The 14,100-nt window shown below is 42.6% G+C and overlaps 1 non-coding gene across 1 annotated transcript; it reads left to right on the forward strand.

Annotated features, from left to right (window-relative positions):
• The first annotated feature begins 1,182 nt into the window (after window positions 1-1,182).
• Window positions 1,183-1,289, forward strand: LOC132536117 (U6 spliceosomal RNA). Its single transcript, XR_009547790.1, has one exon. It is a non-coding gene; the product is annotated as a U6 spliceosomal RNA (small nuclear RNA).
• The last annotated feature ends 12,811 nt before the right edge of the window (window positions 1,290-14,100 follow it).

Consider the following 14,100-nt stretch of genomic DNA (forward strand, 5'->3'; position numbering starts at 1 on the left):
CACGCCCGCCCATCGAAATGTGCGCCCGCTGTCCTTCCTTGGTGTGGCCCACGACGAGGTCCTCGGGGGACTGCTGTTTGGAATCCTGAACCTGGAGTTTGGCCTGGGGCAACATGGCGAGCCGGGCTCCCAGACTAAGGTGAAGGCCTGGGCACAGGGTGTGGGTCCAGGTTGGGGGGTCTCCTCACACTTCTAGAACTGGAGTGTTTTTTCTGCATCTGTCTCTCTCGAAGAGACATGCATTTCAGAGCTGTGCCCCATGCTGGCTGGCTGGAACCCCTGTTGAGCTGTTTGCCAGGCTGCTGGTTGGGTCTGGGCTGAGGGTCTGGCACTTTGCAAACTGCTGGTCCAGGGAGGCCACTCCCAGCGCCCCCGCCACCCCTTTCAGGAGGCCTGGGCCTGGCTGGGCTCCTTGTGCCATGGGGGATGGGCGGGGGGCGCCTGGGGCTCTTGTGTCTGCGAGGACAGTCCTGGGGGGACTGCAGTACGCCTGCGCACAACAGGGCGGCCAGGGCACTGGCAGGTGGGAGCTGCAATAGGAGCTGGGCAGAGCCAGGCAGGAGCCAATCTTGGAGCTGGGTAGGAACCGGACAGGAACTGTGGTTTTAAAAAAAAAGGAAATTAAAAAAAAAAGAAAAAAATGTTACTTATTAATACAAAAAAGAGAAGCAGAGCATGACTATGGCACATGCAATGCTGGGGATTGAATTCAGGACTTAATGCCTACAGATCCACTGCCCTAGCCATTTTGCAATTCTAGAGTATAAATAGGTTATTTTATTTTTTTGGTGTTGTTGTCACCAAGGTCTCATTGTCTACCTTTCTTTTTTTTCTTTTCTATTCTTTTCCACTCTTTTTAAATTTTTATTTATTTTTCCTTTTGGTTTCCCTTGTTGCTTAACATTGTTGTGGTTATTAATGTCGTTGTTGTTGGATAGGACAGAGAGAAATGGAGAGAGGAGGGGAAGACAGAGAGGGGGAGAGAAAGACAGACACCTGCAGACTTGCTTCACCACCTGTAAAGGGACTCCCCTGCAGGTGGGGAGCCAGGAGCTCGAACCACGAACCGCGATCTTTCCTCCGGTCCTTGAGCTTTGCGCCATGTGCGCTTAACCCGCTGTGCCACCACCCGACTCCAACTGTCTCCGTCTCTTAACACTTTTTAAATAAGATTATAATATAGTCCTAGCTTTGGTAGTACATATACTGAAATTGGCATGATACAGAGAAGATTAGCATGGCCCCTGCTCAAGGATTACACACAAATTCATGAAGTGTACCATATTTTTTCAAAAAAGTTTGTAAAATACATGTACACATATAAATAATTAAAATCTTTTAAAGATCCAGTTAATGCAAGCTGGGAGGTGGTTCAGTGGTAAGAGGTCTGGATTTGCATGTGCGCGATCCTAGGTCTGTCTGAACCCTGTTTCTACATATGCTGGAGCTCTTTTAAAAGATTTATTAATTAGTGAGGGAGAAAGGGAGGAGAAAGAGAGAGAGATAGAGAGAGAGAAAACACTGTAGCATCAGTCTGTAACATGTGATGCTGGTGGTAGAATTCAGGACCTCATGCTTGAGTCCAAAACTCCAACCATTGTGCCAGCCTCCAGGGCTGCAGATTGGCTTTTTTGAAAAAAATCATGGTAATATTGTTCTCTTAACATCTTAACATCTTGTACATCTTTTAAGTAACACGAAGACTTTTAAAAAATTTTTCTCAAATATTGTGCCGTGCCTGGGGATCAATCCCACCCAGAACCTTGCACCTGCATGGGACAGCTGAGAAGCCTCCCCGCCAGTCTCCATTCTGTATCCTTTAAGAGAGGGAGACATGCAAAGCACTGCTCCTCTATGCACGGAGTCCCTCCCATTGCCTGCCTGTGGTGTGCACTTGCAGTGTGGAGGATCAGACCCCCAGCCACATGCTACGTAAAGCATGTGCTTTACCCCCTGAGCCGCCTTCTGGTCCTGAGTTTGATTCCTGGCATTGCATGTACCATAATGATGCTCTCATTCTCTTTTATGAATAAAAAAGTTATGTATGTACTTGCATAACAATTCCCAGTTTTCCATAAAGCAATCTATGTATCTTTTTTTTTATTTGTTATAGGATAGCGACAGAGAGAAATTGAGAGAGAAGGGGGAGATAGAGAGGAATAGAGACAGAGAGACACCTGCAGACCTGCTTTACTACCTGTAAATCGACTCCTCTGCAGGTGGGGACCAGGGGGCTTGAACCAGGATCCTAAACGGTCCTTGCTCTTTGTGCCATGTGGGCTTAGCCCACTGTGCTACCTTCTGGCTCCCTTAGGTATCATTTCTAAAGCCTGTTAAATCTAAAATGTTCTTAATCTTTTGTAGTAATTTCCTGATTCATGTTTCCTTGTCTTAAACATCTTGCTTCTGTTTAAGTTTGCCTTGTGGGAAGTCCCATCTGTCTTTGGTCTTGGTAATTTTCCAGGGCTTGTAGTTGAATGCCAGCAACAATGCTCCCAGATAAAAAACAAAGAAATTGCTCTGCATGTGCTTCGAGGTAGGCTTTACCAGAAGATTATAGAGAAAGACAGGTGTCAACAGCAAAATGCCAAAAGACTGCAGGTAATATATATATACATTTAAATGAAAGAAAGAAAGAAAGAAAGAGAGAAAGAAAGACAGACAGAAAGAAAGAAAGAAAGAAAGAAAGAAAGAAAGAAAGAAAGAAAGAAAGGTGGGGGTCAGGTGGTAGTGCAGGAGGTTGAGTGCAGGTGGTGCAAATCACAAGGACTGGTGTAGGGAACCTGGGTTGAGCCCCTGGCTCCCCACCTGCAGGGGGTCGATTCATAAGTGCTGAAGCAGGTCTGCAGATGTCTTATCTTTCTCTCCCTCTCTCTATCTTCCCCTCCTCTCTCGATTTCTGTCTGTCCTGTCCACAAACAATGACAGCAATAACAACAATAATAATAACCACAATAATTATAAAACAACAAGGTCAACAAAATGGAAAGGAAAAAAAAAGATTTATTTATTAATGAGAAGGAGTAAGGGAAGAACCAGAGCATCACTGTGACCTATGCAATGCCAGAGATTAAACTGAGAACTTCATGCTTTAGAGTCCAATGTCTTATTCACTGTACCACCTCTCAGGACACTGCAGGTAAGATTTATTTAGTAGAATCACTTAACAACTGTTCGAAGAGTCACTCTGCACATGCCTTACATATGGGAGTCCCTGGGCTTGATTCCTGGCACCACTGAACAGCAACACAGATACAGCAAGCCAAGTTCAGTGGATAGTAGATCTGTGCTTAGGTCTCTATCTCAAAATTGTAAGCATTGAACTGAGAGATAGCTTATTGGTAAATTGCATACTGCACATGCAGGAGGCCCCAAGTTTGATCCCCAGCATACAGAAGTTCTGAGTGGTGCTCTATCCATAAAGATAAATAAACGAAGGGGTCCAGAGCTTGCTCCCCCAGTAGAGTGCACGTCACATCACCATGCTTGCAGACTTGGTGTTGAGCCCTAACACAACATGGGAGCACCAGGCATGATGGCAGGTACTGTGATGTTTTTCACATGATCTTTCTCCCACTTTTTCTATTTCATTTTAAAAAATTTTTAAAGTCAATTTTCTTTTATATATATTAATATATTTATTTATTATTGGACCGAGACAGAGAAATTGGGAGGAGAGGAGGAGTTAGAAAAGGAGAGAGACAGAGAAACACCTGCAGCCTTGCTTTACCACTTGTGAAGCTTCCCCTACCCCCTGCAGCTGGGGACCAGGGACTTGAACCTGATTCCTTATGCACTGAAATTTCTGTGCTTAAACAGATGCACCACTGCTGGCCCCCTGTATATTTTATTCATTTATTATTTCCTGGATAGAAATTGAGAGGGAACAGAAGATGTAGAGGGGGAGACACAGAGAGACATCTGCAGTGCTACCTCACCACTTGTGAAGCTTCTCCTCAGCTGGTTGTATCCTGGGCTTGAACCTTAGTCCTTGCGAATTGTTACATGTTCACTCCACTGGTTACACCACCTCCTGGACCCCATTTTTTTCATTTTAAAGTTAAAAGGAGAAAACATCTGTTGGCAATAGTAGAATTATGTAGTATAAAACTGTTGTACTAAAATACATCGATATATTCATCTTTTTTTAAAGGTCATTTTGTGAGTGTACATGTATAGTGTGAGAGGACCAATGTTCAAGCCCTTGATCCCCACTTGCAGGCAGAAGCTTCACAAGCAGTGAAACACTATCTTAATGTGTCTCACTTTCTTTTTCCACTCTATCTCCCCTTTCCATCTCTATTTCTTTCTCTCTTACCAAAAAAAAGAAAAAAGACTTTTTAAAGATTACTTTATATTAAAAATGTTATTTCATTATTCTTGACCAAGTAAAAATATTTCAGGACATATAGAAAATATACTCCATTGAGAATAAGAAATAACTTGAATGTTTAGGCTCTCTGTGTCTGTGCCAGGAGGGGTTTGCTAAGAAGTAATGGTTTGGAAATCCGAATTCCTAGCTTCAAGTCTACCTGCTGATGCTCCTCTGCAATCTAAGACCACCGCAGGCAAGGGATTAATATATCATTTGCACTGTCACTTACACTACTGCAGGCTAAAACAAGGGTAGGGAAAGTGGAAAGGACAAAAGTAGGAAAAACTAAGATATCTAAATCAAAGTGACTAGCGACAGTTATTATAATGCTTACTGTTATGCAACCCACTTTTCCTAAAATGCTACAAGGTTTATTGCAAATAACTAAAAAATCTGAGTATTTTGGGCTTCCGCATTCTCTTTCAACACCATTCAGGTTTTACTTTTGTTTCTAAAGATTTATTTATGAGAGAAATAGGGGAGAGGAAGAAGGAGACAGCATCACTCTGACACATCTGATTCCGGAGACCAAACTTGAGACCTCACACCTAAGAACTCCAAAGCTTTATCCACTGCACAACCTCCCAGACAGTGGCAGCCTTTATTTTTTTATAATTTAAAATATTCTGATACTTTGCTTACTTAAGATGCAAAATATTTATACAATCTGAAGAGAACAAGAGTATACATACTTTGCTTATGTAAATGATACATACACTTTAGTAGAACTTACACATTTGAATAAAACTACATACATATGTAATTCAAAATCTAGGAAATATCGAAAAATGTAGTAGAGGAAAAACCCTTTCTTGCCCCTTGACCTTAGATTAGACTCTATAAGTAGAAAATTTTAAAGTATGGTTTTTTTAATGAATTAATTTATTTTCCCTTTTTTGTTGCCCTTGTTTAACATTGTTGTAGTTATTGATGTTGTTGTTGTTGGATAGGACAGATAGAAATGGAGAGAGGAGGGGAAGACAGGGGGAGAGAAAGACAGATACCTGCAGACCTGCTTCAGTGCTTGTGAAGTACCTTTCCTGCAGGTGGGGAGCTGGGGGCCAGAACCAGGATCCTTCTGCTGGTCCTTGCGCTTTGCAGTATGGTCTTGGCAGAGCTATTTATTTCTGAACCCACAGGGAGTTGTAATAAATCTATGTAATAATATGTTTTATTTTACAACTTGAAAGTATCTTAATTTCCATAAAAATTTTCATAAAAATGACCTTTAAACCAATTTTCTCTTTAGAGAGTTATGATACAAATCCTGAATAAAAACAGCTTGAGAAAGAAGTTTGAGTTAACACATTAGTAAACTTGCTGGAGAACGGACTGATGTGGGTAAAATATAGCTTTTTAATTATTTTTAATTTCATGAACTACAGAAAGGGGTAGAGGGGCACAGAAGCAGCACTCTAGCATATGCAGTGCTTGGGATTGGACTCAGGACCTACAATTTAGAAATTTAGAAACTCTAATTTCTTCCATGGTGCAACCTACCCATCTTCAGAGATATTTTTCTTTTGTTCTAAAGATCTTATTTATTCATTAATGAGAGAGAGGAGCAGGGAGAATCTGCACGTTACTCTGGTATATGTGGCACCGGGGATTGAACTTGGGACCTCATGCCTGAGAATCCTGTACTTTATCCACTCTGCCTCCTTCTCCCAGACCACTCATAATTTGGCTTTGATTGGAACTGGAACTACTGAAGAAGCACTCTTGGGGGCTGGGTGGTAGTGCAGCGGTTAAGCACCCATGGCACAAAGCTTAAGGTTAGGGTTTGGGATCCTGGTTTGAGCTCCCCACCTGCAGGGATGTAACTCCACAAGAAGTGAAGCAGGTCTGCAGGTGTCTGTATTTCTCTCCTACTCCTTGTCTCCCCCCCACCCTTAATTTCTCTGTCCTATCCAGCAACAATGATAAACAAAAAGAACAACAAAGGGCGGGCGGGGTGGGATGGCCTCCAGGAGCAGTGTATTTGTAGTGCAGGAGGCAAAAGAAAAAGAAACACTCTTACTCCATAAGTAAACCTGAGATAACAAGAGTCTTAAACAATTAAATTCCTTCTGCTCTTGCTCTTGTCAATTGTATGTGTCTGACCTTCAGAAATAGAAATCCTTAGAAGAAAATTTACAAGTGCCTTTTCCATTCTAGTAAAGATAGTGATTGTGTTAAAATGTGAATTCCTTTCTATCTCTGCACAGGTTGGAACAGGAACCCAGTCAGAAAGAATTCGGACCTACAATTTTACCCAGAAGAGAGTCACTGACCACAGGGTAGGATATGAAGTCCAAGATATTAAGGTAATATTACTGAATGTGCTTACTGTATCTTTGATTTATTAAGGAATCAAATTTCGGGGCCTGGTGGTAGCACAACAGGTTAAGCATACATGGTGCAAAGAAGCCACCTGGCAGCGGTCCCAGTTCATGCAGATGCATGTGGTCCTGGTGATACTGCGGGGCCCATCCATGCTGGCTCTGGGCACAGCTCAGTGCCCCCCATCTGTGCAGTACTTAGGGGCCGGGGAGCCCACAGTGGACCACAGGACAGCAGCAAGGCCCCTGTGTCGCCCTAGTTACAACATCTTCACTAGAGTGACTGTCAGTATCACCTAGAGATGCCTGCTAGCCATATGCTGCTGGGCATTTCAGTGTTTGTTTTACCTTTTTTTTATTATTTTTTATATATTCTCTTTTGTTGCCCTTTTTATTGTTGTTGTATTTATTAGTATTGATGTCATCCTTGTTAGATAGGACAGAGAAAAATTGAGAAAGGAGGGGAAGACAGACGGGGAGAGAAAGACAACTGTAGATCTGCCTCACTGCCTGTGAAGCAACTCCCCTACAAACAGGGAGCTGGGGGCTCGAACTGTGATCCTTCAGAAGACCTTGCGTTTTTGCCCCACTTGGCTTAATTGGCTGCGCTACTGCTCAGTTCCCTTTTTCCCTGAGTTTTAAAAAATATTATTTATTTATTCCCTTTTGTTGCCCTTGTTTTATTGTTGTTATTGTTTTATTTTTAAATATCTATTTATTCGGTTTTGTTGCCCTTTGGTTTTTGTTGTTGTTGTTGTAGTTATTGTTGTTTTGTTGGGTGGGACAGAGAGAAATGGAGAGAGGAGGGGAAGACAGAGGGGGAGAGAAAGATAGACACCTGCAGACCTGCTTCACTGCCTGTGAAGCGACTCCCCTGCAGGTGGGGAGCCGGGGGCTGAAACCGGGATCCACATGGTGATCCTTCTGCTTGCGCACTTGTGCTTAACCTTCTGCACTACCAACCAAATCCCCTGTTGTAGTTGTTGTCGTTACTGATGTCATCATTGTTGGATAGGACAGACAGAAATGAGGAGAGGAGGGGGTCGGGCGGTGGCGCAGTGGGTTAAGCGCACGTGGCACAAAGCGCAGGGACTGGCGTAAGGATCCTGGTTCGAGCCACTGGCCCCCCCACCTGCAGGGGAGTCGCTTCATGGGCGGTGTTGTAGGTCTGCAGGTGTCTATCTTTCTCTCCCCCTCTCTCTGTCTTCCCCTTCTCTCTCCATTTCTCTCTGTCCTATCCAAGAACAAAGCAATGTCAACAATGGCAATAATAACCGCAACGAGGCTGCAACAACTAGGGCAACAAAAAGGGGGAAAAATGGCCTCCAGGAGCAGTGGATTCATGGTGCAGGCACTGAGCACAGCGATAACCATGGAGGAAAAGAAAAAGAAATGAGGAGAGGAGGGGAAGACAGAGAGGGGAGAGAAACATAGACACCTACAGACCTGCTTCACTGCTTGTGAAGCAACTCCCCTACAGGTGGGAAGCCAGGGGCTCCAACCTGGATCATTACCCCCATCCTTGCACTTTGAGCCATGGGCGCATAATCAGCTGCACTACCACCCAAGTCTCCTCTTTTCCCTTTCTATATGCACTGAGTATGTGCTTGTCTCTGAAGGTCATGTATACCCTATGAGTTTTAGTCTTTTTTTTTTTTTTTTGCCTCCATAGTTATCATTGGGCTTGGTGGCAGCACTAGGAATCCACTGCTCCTGGAGGCTATTTTTACCATTTCATTGCCCTTATTGTTGTTGTTGTTGTTGTTGCTATACCTGTTGTTGTTGGACAGGACAGAGAGAAACTGAGAGAGGACAGGAAGACAGAGGGGGAGAGAAAGACAGACACCTGCAGACCTACTTCACTGCTAGTGAAGCGACCTTCCCCACACACATAAGGAAGTGGGGGCTCAAACTGGGATCTTTATGCCCATCCTAGTGCTTTGAGCCATGTGTGCTTCTCCCGCTGTGTACGGCCCAGCCCCCGGTATTTGCCTTTAATGACTTTAGTGTACCTTACTAATAATGAGACTATTTCTCATATAGACTCAGAATAATACTTTGATCGGACTTTTCAGGAAGCATTTCTTTAGATCATGTTCAGAGTTATACTTCTCTTTTTAAATATTTTTCATGACATGCCCGATTTTATATATATGGAGACAGAGATAGAGGCAAAGGCAGGGACTGAGAGACAGAGAGACAGCGTCCCAGCATATACAGAACCTATCTGGCTGGAATGATCACCTAATCTGGCACTCTCTCCGTCTCAGGAGATGTTCTCATCACTACTCCCAGCCTGTCCTGGGACCCTCTTCCTAGTAATTGCTACCTCTGCATTTTTCCTAGTTAACATTAATTTTTGATCATTTGAGAGTTGGTCTCTATTCTTGTAAGTTGCTCACACTTTCAAGGTGTTTCTCTCCAACCCCCTACATTAAGGAGCACTTTAACTGCTATGTGGATACAATATATTTCCTTGCAAGGGAGTATTTGAAACTATGATCTGTATTTAAAGTTGATTTACAAAGTGCTGAGTTTGCTAGAATATGTATCTGTCATTTACAAGGAAACAGTCACTGTGCAAGAAGCAATACAGTGTTGACAGTAGTGTTTCAAATATATAGTGTTCTTATGCACTCTGTCCAAGAGTTACTGAAATCAACAATGTTTACTCTCAAACTGTAGTCAAGTCTGTGGAGCTAAGAGAATTTACATTTTCACTTGATTCATTTTTTGTGAACCTTTGGGAAGCTAAAGACAAGTTTTCTTCAAGTAGATCCTGTGAAACGTGGGTTGTAACCCCAGTTTTTTAAAAATTATTATTCAAGATTGCACAGCATCAGATGTGTCTGACTTCTAAGGAAAATGAGACCCCAGACACATTGATGGGTGAGTGTCAAAATATTTAAGTTGGGATGGTTGGATTTAAAATAGCAGTTCAAAACTCTCTCAATAGCAGCTGTTTAGTATTAAGCTTAATTGTCTTCACAGATTTCATCCATCCTGACCAGCCCTTACTGTGGCACAAAACTCAGACCTGCCTTGCTAAAAGTTTTCTTTAGTACACTAAAGAATATACTGATTTGTACATCTGGAGAACAATATAGTTGCTGGGTCTTTCTATTTGTTTTGTCATCTCAGTGTAATTTGTTTTAGGTAAAATAATGGAAATAGAAAACAGGCATTGTACAATGTAAAGGCATCAATACCCCTGTCCCAAACTCACCTGTTCCCAGTGTCTTTTTTATCCCATTTTCCATGTTTTCAGCTACATGTTCTCAGGGAAAAAAAACAAAACTCAGACCTGCTCCTCTGCACCTCTAACCACAGTTGATGGTGTTGTTAGCCAGAGAGGTGAAGTCTCTTATTTTTTTCACCAAGAAGTGCTGTCTTGAAAAAAATATTTTGAGGGAGAGGCTGGGTGGTGGCTCACCTAGTTGAGAGCACATGTTACAGTGCTAAAGGACTCAGGTTCAAGCCCCTGTTCCCCACCTGCAGGGGGAAAGCTTCATGAGTGGTGAAGCTGTGCTGCTGGTGTCTCCCTCCATATCACCCCCATTCCTTCTCAATTTTAGGCTGTCTATCCCATCAATAAATATATAAAGATAATAAAATATTTTAAAATATGTATATTGAAGGGGCTGGCAGTGTACCTGGTTAAGCACACATAGTACTCAGAACAAGGACCCATGCAAGGATCAAGTTTCAAACCCCACTCCCCACCTTCAGGGGGGTCGCTTCACAAGAGTCGAAGCAGGTCTGCTAGTGTGTCCTTCGTTCTCCCTCCTCTCACCTCTCAATTTCTTTTTTTTTAAATTTTTTTTTATATTTACTTATTTATTCCCTTTTGTTGCCCTTGGTGTTTTATTGTTGTAGTTATTATCAATGTCATTGTTGGATAGGACAGAGAGAAATGGAGAGAGGAGGGAAAGACAGAGAAGAGGAGAGAAAGATAGACACCTGCAGACCTGCTTCACCACCTGTGAAGCAAGTCCCCTGCAGGTGGGGAGCCGGGGCTCAAACCGGGATCCTTTCGCCGGTCCTTGCATTTGGAGCCACATGCGCTTAACCCGCTGTGCTACCGCCCGACTCCCACCTCTCAATTTCTGTATTATCCAATAAAATGAAAAAATAGGCCACCAGGAAAAGTGGATTCTTATTGAGCCCCAGCAATAAGTAACCCTGGAGGCAAAAAAAGGAAAAATCTGTTAATTGATTTATTCATTTACTTCACTAATCATATCTTTCTCTCCCCCCTCTGTCTTCCCCTCCTCTCAATTTCTCTCTGTCCTGTCCAACAACAATGACAGAAATAAAAATCAATAATAACTACAACAAAGATAAAAAAACAAGGTCAAAAAAAGGAAAAAATACCCTCCAGGAGCATTGGATTTGTAGCATAGGCACTGAGCCACAGCAATTACACGGGGGGGGGGAGGGTTAAAGAAAAAAAGAAAAAAAAGAGAGAGGGGGAATTTTAAACCTACTTCACCACTCATTAAAAATCCTTCCTGCTGGTGGGGAGTAGGGGCTCAAACCCAGGTCCCTGTGTATGGTAAGAGCAGTCTCAGCTATGTGCATCACCAGCCATGCCCCATTCTAACATAGTTATCCAGTTGTCTGTGTTTAGGTTGCTTCTATATTTTGACTTACCAACTATATAGCTATATAAACATAGCTGTGCATATGTCTTGGGACTAGCATACAATTAATATTAGAAATTAAAGTACATATATATGTTTTTTAACGGACTATTATTATTGGAAAGGGCAGAGAGAAATTTAGAAGGGAGGGGGAGGTGGAGAAGGCGAGAGACAGATATGCACCTGCAGCCCTGCTTCACCACTCTTGAAGCTTTCTCCAACTCAGGCGGAGATCAGAGGCCTGAACCTGGTTCAATGTGCACTGTAACATGTGGGCTCAACCAGATGTGTCACTGCCCGGACCCTAAAAATATATATATATATTCTTTATATATTTTAAAAATATTTTATTAATATTTCTTTATTCCCTTTTGTTGCCCTTGTTTTATTGCTGTAGTTATTACTGTTGTAGCCGTTGTTGGAAAGAACAGAGCGAAATTGGGAGAGGAGGGGAATACAGGGGAGAGAAAGATAGACACCTGCAGATGTGCTTCACACCTGTGAAGCAAACCCCCTGCAGGTGGGGAGCCTGAGGCTCTAACTGGGATCCTGATGCCTGTCCTTGGCTTTGCACCACGTACACTTAACCAGATGCACTACCAGCGAACTCCCGATTCTTTATATTTTGATGAGAGAGATACAAAAAGAGAAAGATCAGAGCACTGCTCAGCTCTGGGTTATGGTGGAGCTGAAAATTGATCCTGGGACTTCAGAGCCTCAGGCATGGAAGCCTTTGACATACAGAACCATTATGCTGACTCCCCAGCAGGGTCAGTGGAAAATAAGGAAGTTAGATGAGTGACATGCCTGGAAACAATCTGAGTATTCAAGACTATGGGAAGTTCTCAAAAATTGAGAAAAGTGGGCAGTTAGTGTGTCACCCAGTAGAGCACTTAAGTTGCCATGTTGGTGACCCGGGTTCCAGCTCCAGTCCCCACTCGCTAGGTGGGGATGGCGGAAAGTTTTAGAAATAGTAGAACAGTTCCGCACCTCGGTTCTTCATCTTTGTCTCTACATAGATTCAAAATGAATAAATAAAATAAAGACAGCTGATGATGATGTTAGAGTCCTGTAGGTAATAATAAAAATAAGATAAATGATATATTTATTATATATGAATAAAATAAATTAAATGAAGACAGCTGATAATGATGATAGAGTCCTATAGCTAATGAGCAGGAGCCGTAGCATTAGCAACAACAATGAAACATCAAAAAGAAAACGACACATGGGCCTTTAGAGTTTTTCAAATATTATGAATAGGGTACAGAAAAAGTACAGGTAGTCAATAAAGACATAAAAAGTACAGGTAGTCAATAAATACATAAAAAGTACAGGTAGTCAAAAAATACATAAAAATATTACACTTGTTATTAGGGAGGTGCAAAAGAAACTATAATGTTGATTGTATTTATAAGTAGCTTAAAAGAAGTGGGTAACTATTGAAAAATAGTTACTGTTTTTATTGTTGTTGCAATTATTGTTGTCTTCGTTATTAGATAGAATAGAGAGAAAAGGAGAGAGGAGGGGAAGACGGGTGGAGAGAAAGATAGACACCTGCAGACTTGCTTCACCGCCTGTGAAGTGACTCCCCTGCATGTGGGTAGCTGGGGATCCTTACGCCACTCCTTGCATTTCACGCCATGTGCCCTTAACCCTTGCGCTATTGCCCAACTCCCTGTTTCTATCTTTTTTATTTCCTTTCAGAGAGTTTAAACTTTTAAAAATTTATTTATTCCCATTATTGCACTTTTTAATTTTTTATAGTTATTGTTGTTGTTGACCTTGTCAGATAGGATAGAGAGAAATGGAGAGAGGAGGGGAAGACAGAGACGTGAAGGGAAAGATAGACACCTGCAGACCTGCTTCACCAATTGTGAATCAACTCCCCTGCAGGTGGGGAGCTGGCAGGTCTAACCGGGATCCTTACCCCGGTCCTTCTGCTTTGTGCCACCTGTGCTTTACCAGCTGTGCTACTGCCCAACTCCTGACCTTAAACTTTTATAATTATCAGGTGTGGTCCTAGTGTACACAGGTTTTCATTTTTTAAATTTTGACAAAAGCATACTCTGATATTTTAGAAAATGTGTGCTTTTTATTTTGGAAATGCGTACTTGCTTGTTTAAAAATGTTACTTCTCTTGAAAGAATGTTGGGTGTTATATTTTCTAAAGTTCTTAGTAGGCAGTGTAGTACTAAGTTTTCCTAAAAAGAGAAAGGGCAGTCAGGTTGAACAGTGACCTTCGTTTCCCCAGGATGCCAGTTTTGACCTGTGACCTTCTGATCTATATGTGGTGTACAGATGCCAGTGTCAGCATAATGAGTGGCTATTCCATGACCATTTGTCCCCACAATTGGTGACTGTCTGGGAAGTGCTGGGCTAAGGAGTCTTTAAAAGGCTAGTAGCTGAGGGCCTATGGCAGTAGAGGTGTCACCTTGAACTTTGCAGTGAAATGTGTTGATCACAGTAACAGCCATCCAGAAGCCCGGAGTGCTCCATCTTTAGTCTCTGCTACTGTCTCCTCCTGGGCTGACTGTAGACTCAGCCATGTCCTTGCTCTGGCCCATGGAACATGAACAAATGGGAAGCAGGCAGAGACCTCAGTGGCTGTCTGGCTATGGTATGGGAGCCCTTCTTCTGGCACTGAAGAAGCTAGGTGCCACCCTGTGGAGATTTGGGGAACAGGCAACACACAGAAAATAGATCCAGTTGAGCTATGAGCTGCCTGCAGACACATGGGACGTCAGCTAATGCAGAGCTG

The sequence above is a fragment of the Erinaceus europaeus genome (genome assembly GCF_950295315.1).
Source record: "Erinaceus europaeus chromosome 6 unlocalized genomic scaffold, mEriEur2.1 SUPER_6_unloc_10, whole genome shotgun sequence".
In the NCBI taxonomy this organism is placed as follows: Eukaryota; Metazoa; Chordata; class Mammalia; order Eulipotyphla; family Erinaceidae; genus Erinaceus; species Erinaceus europaeus.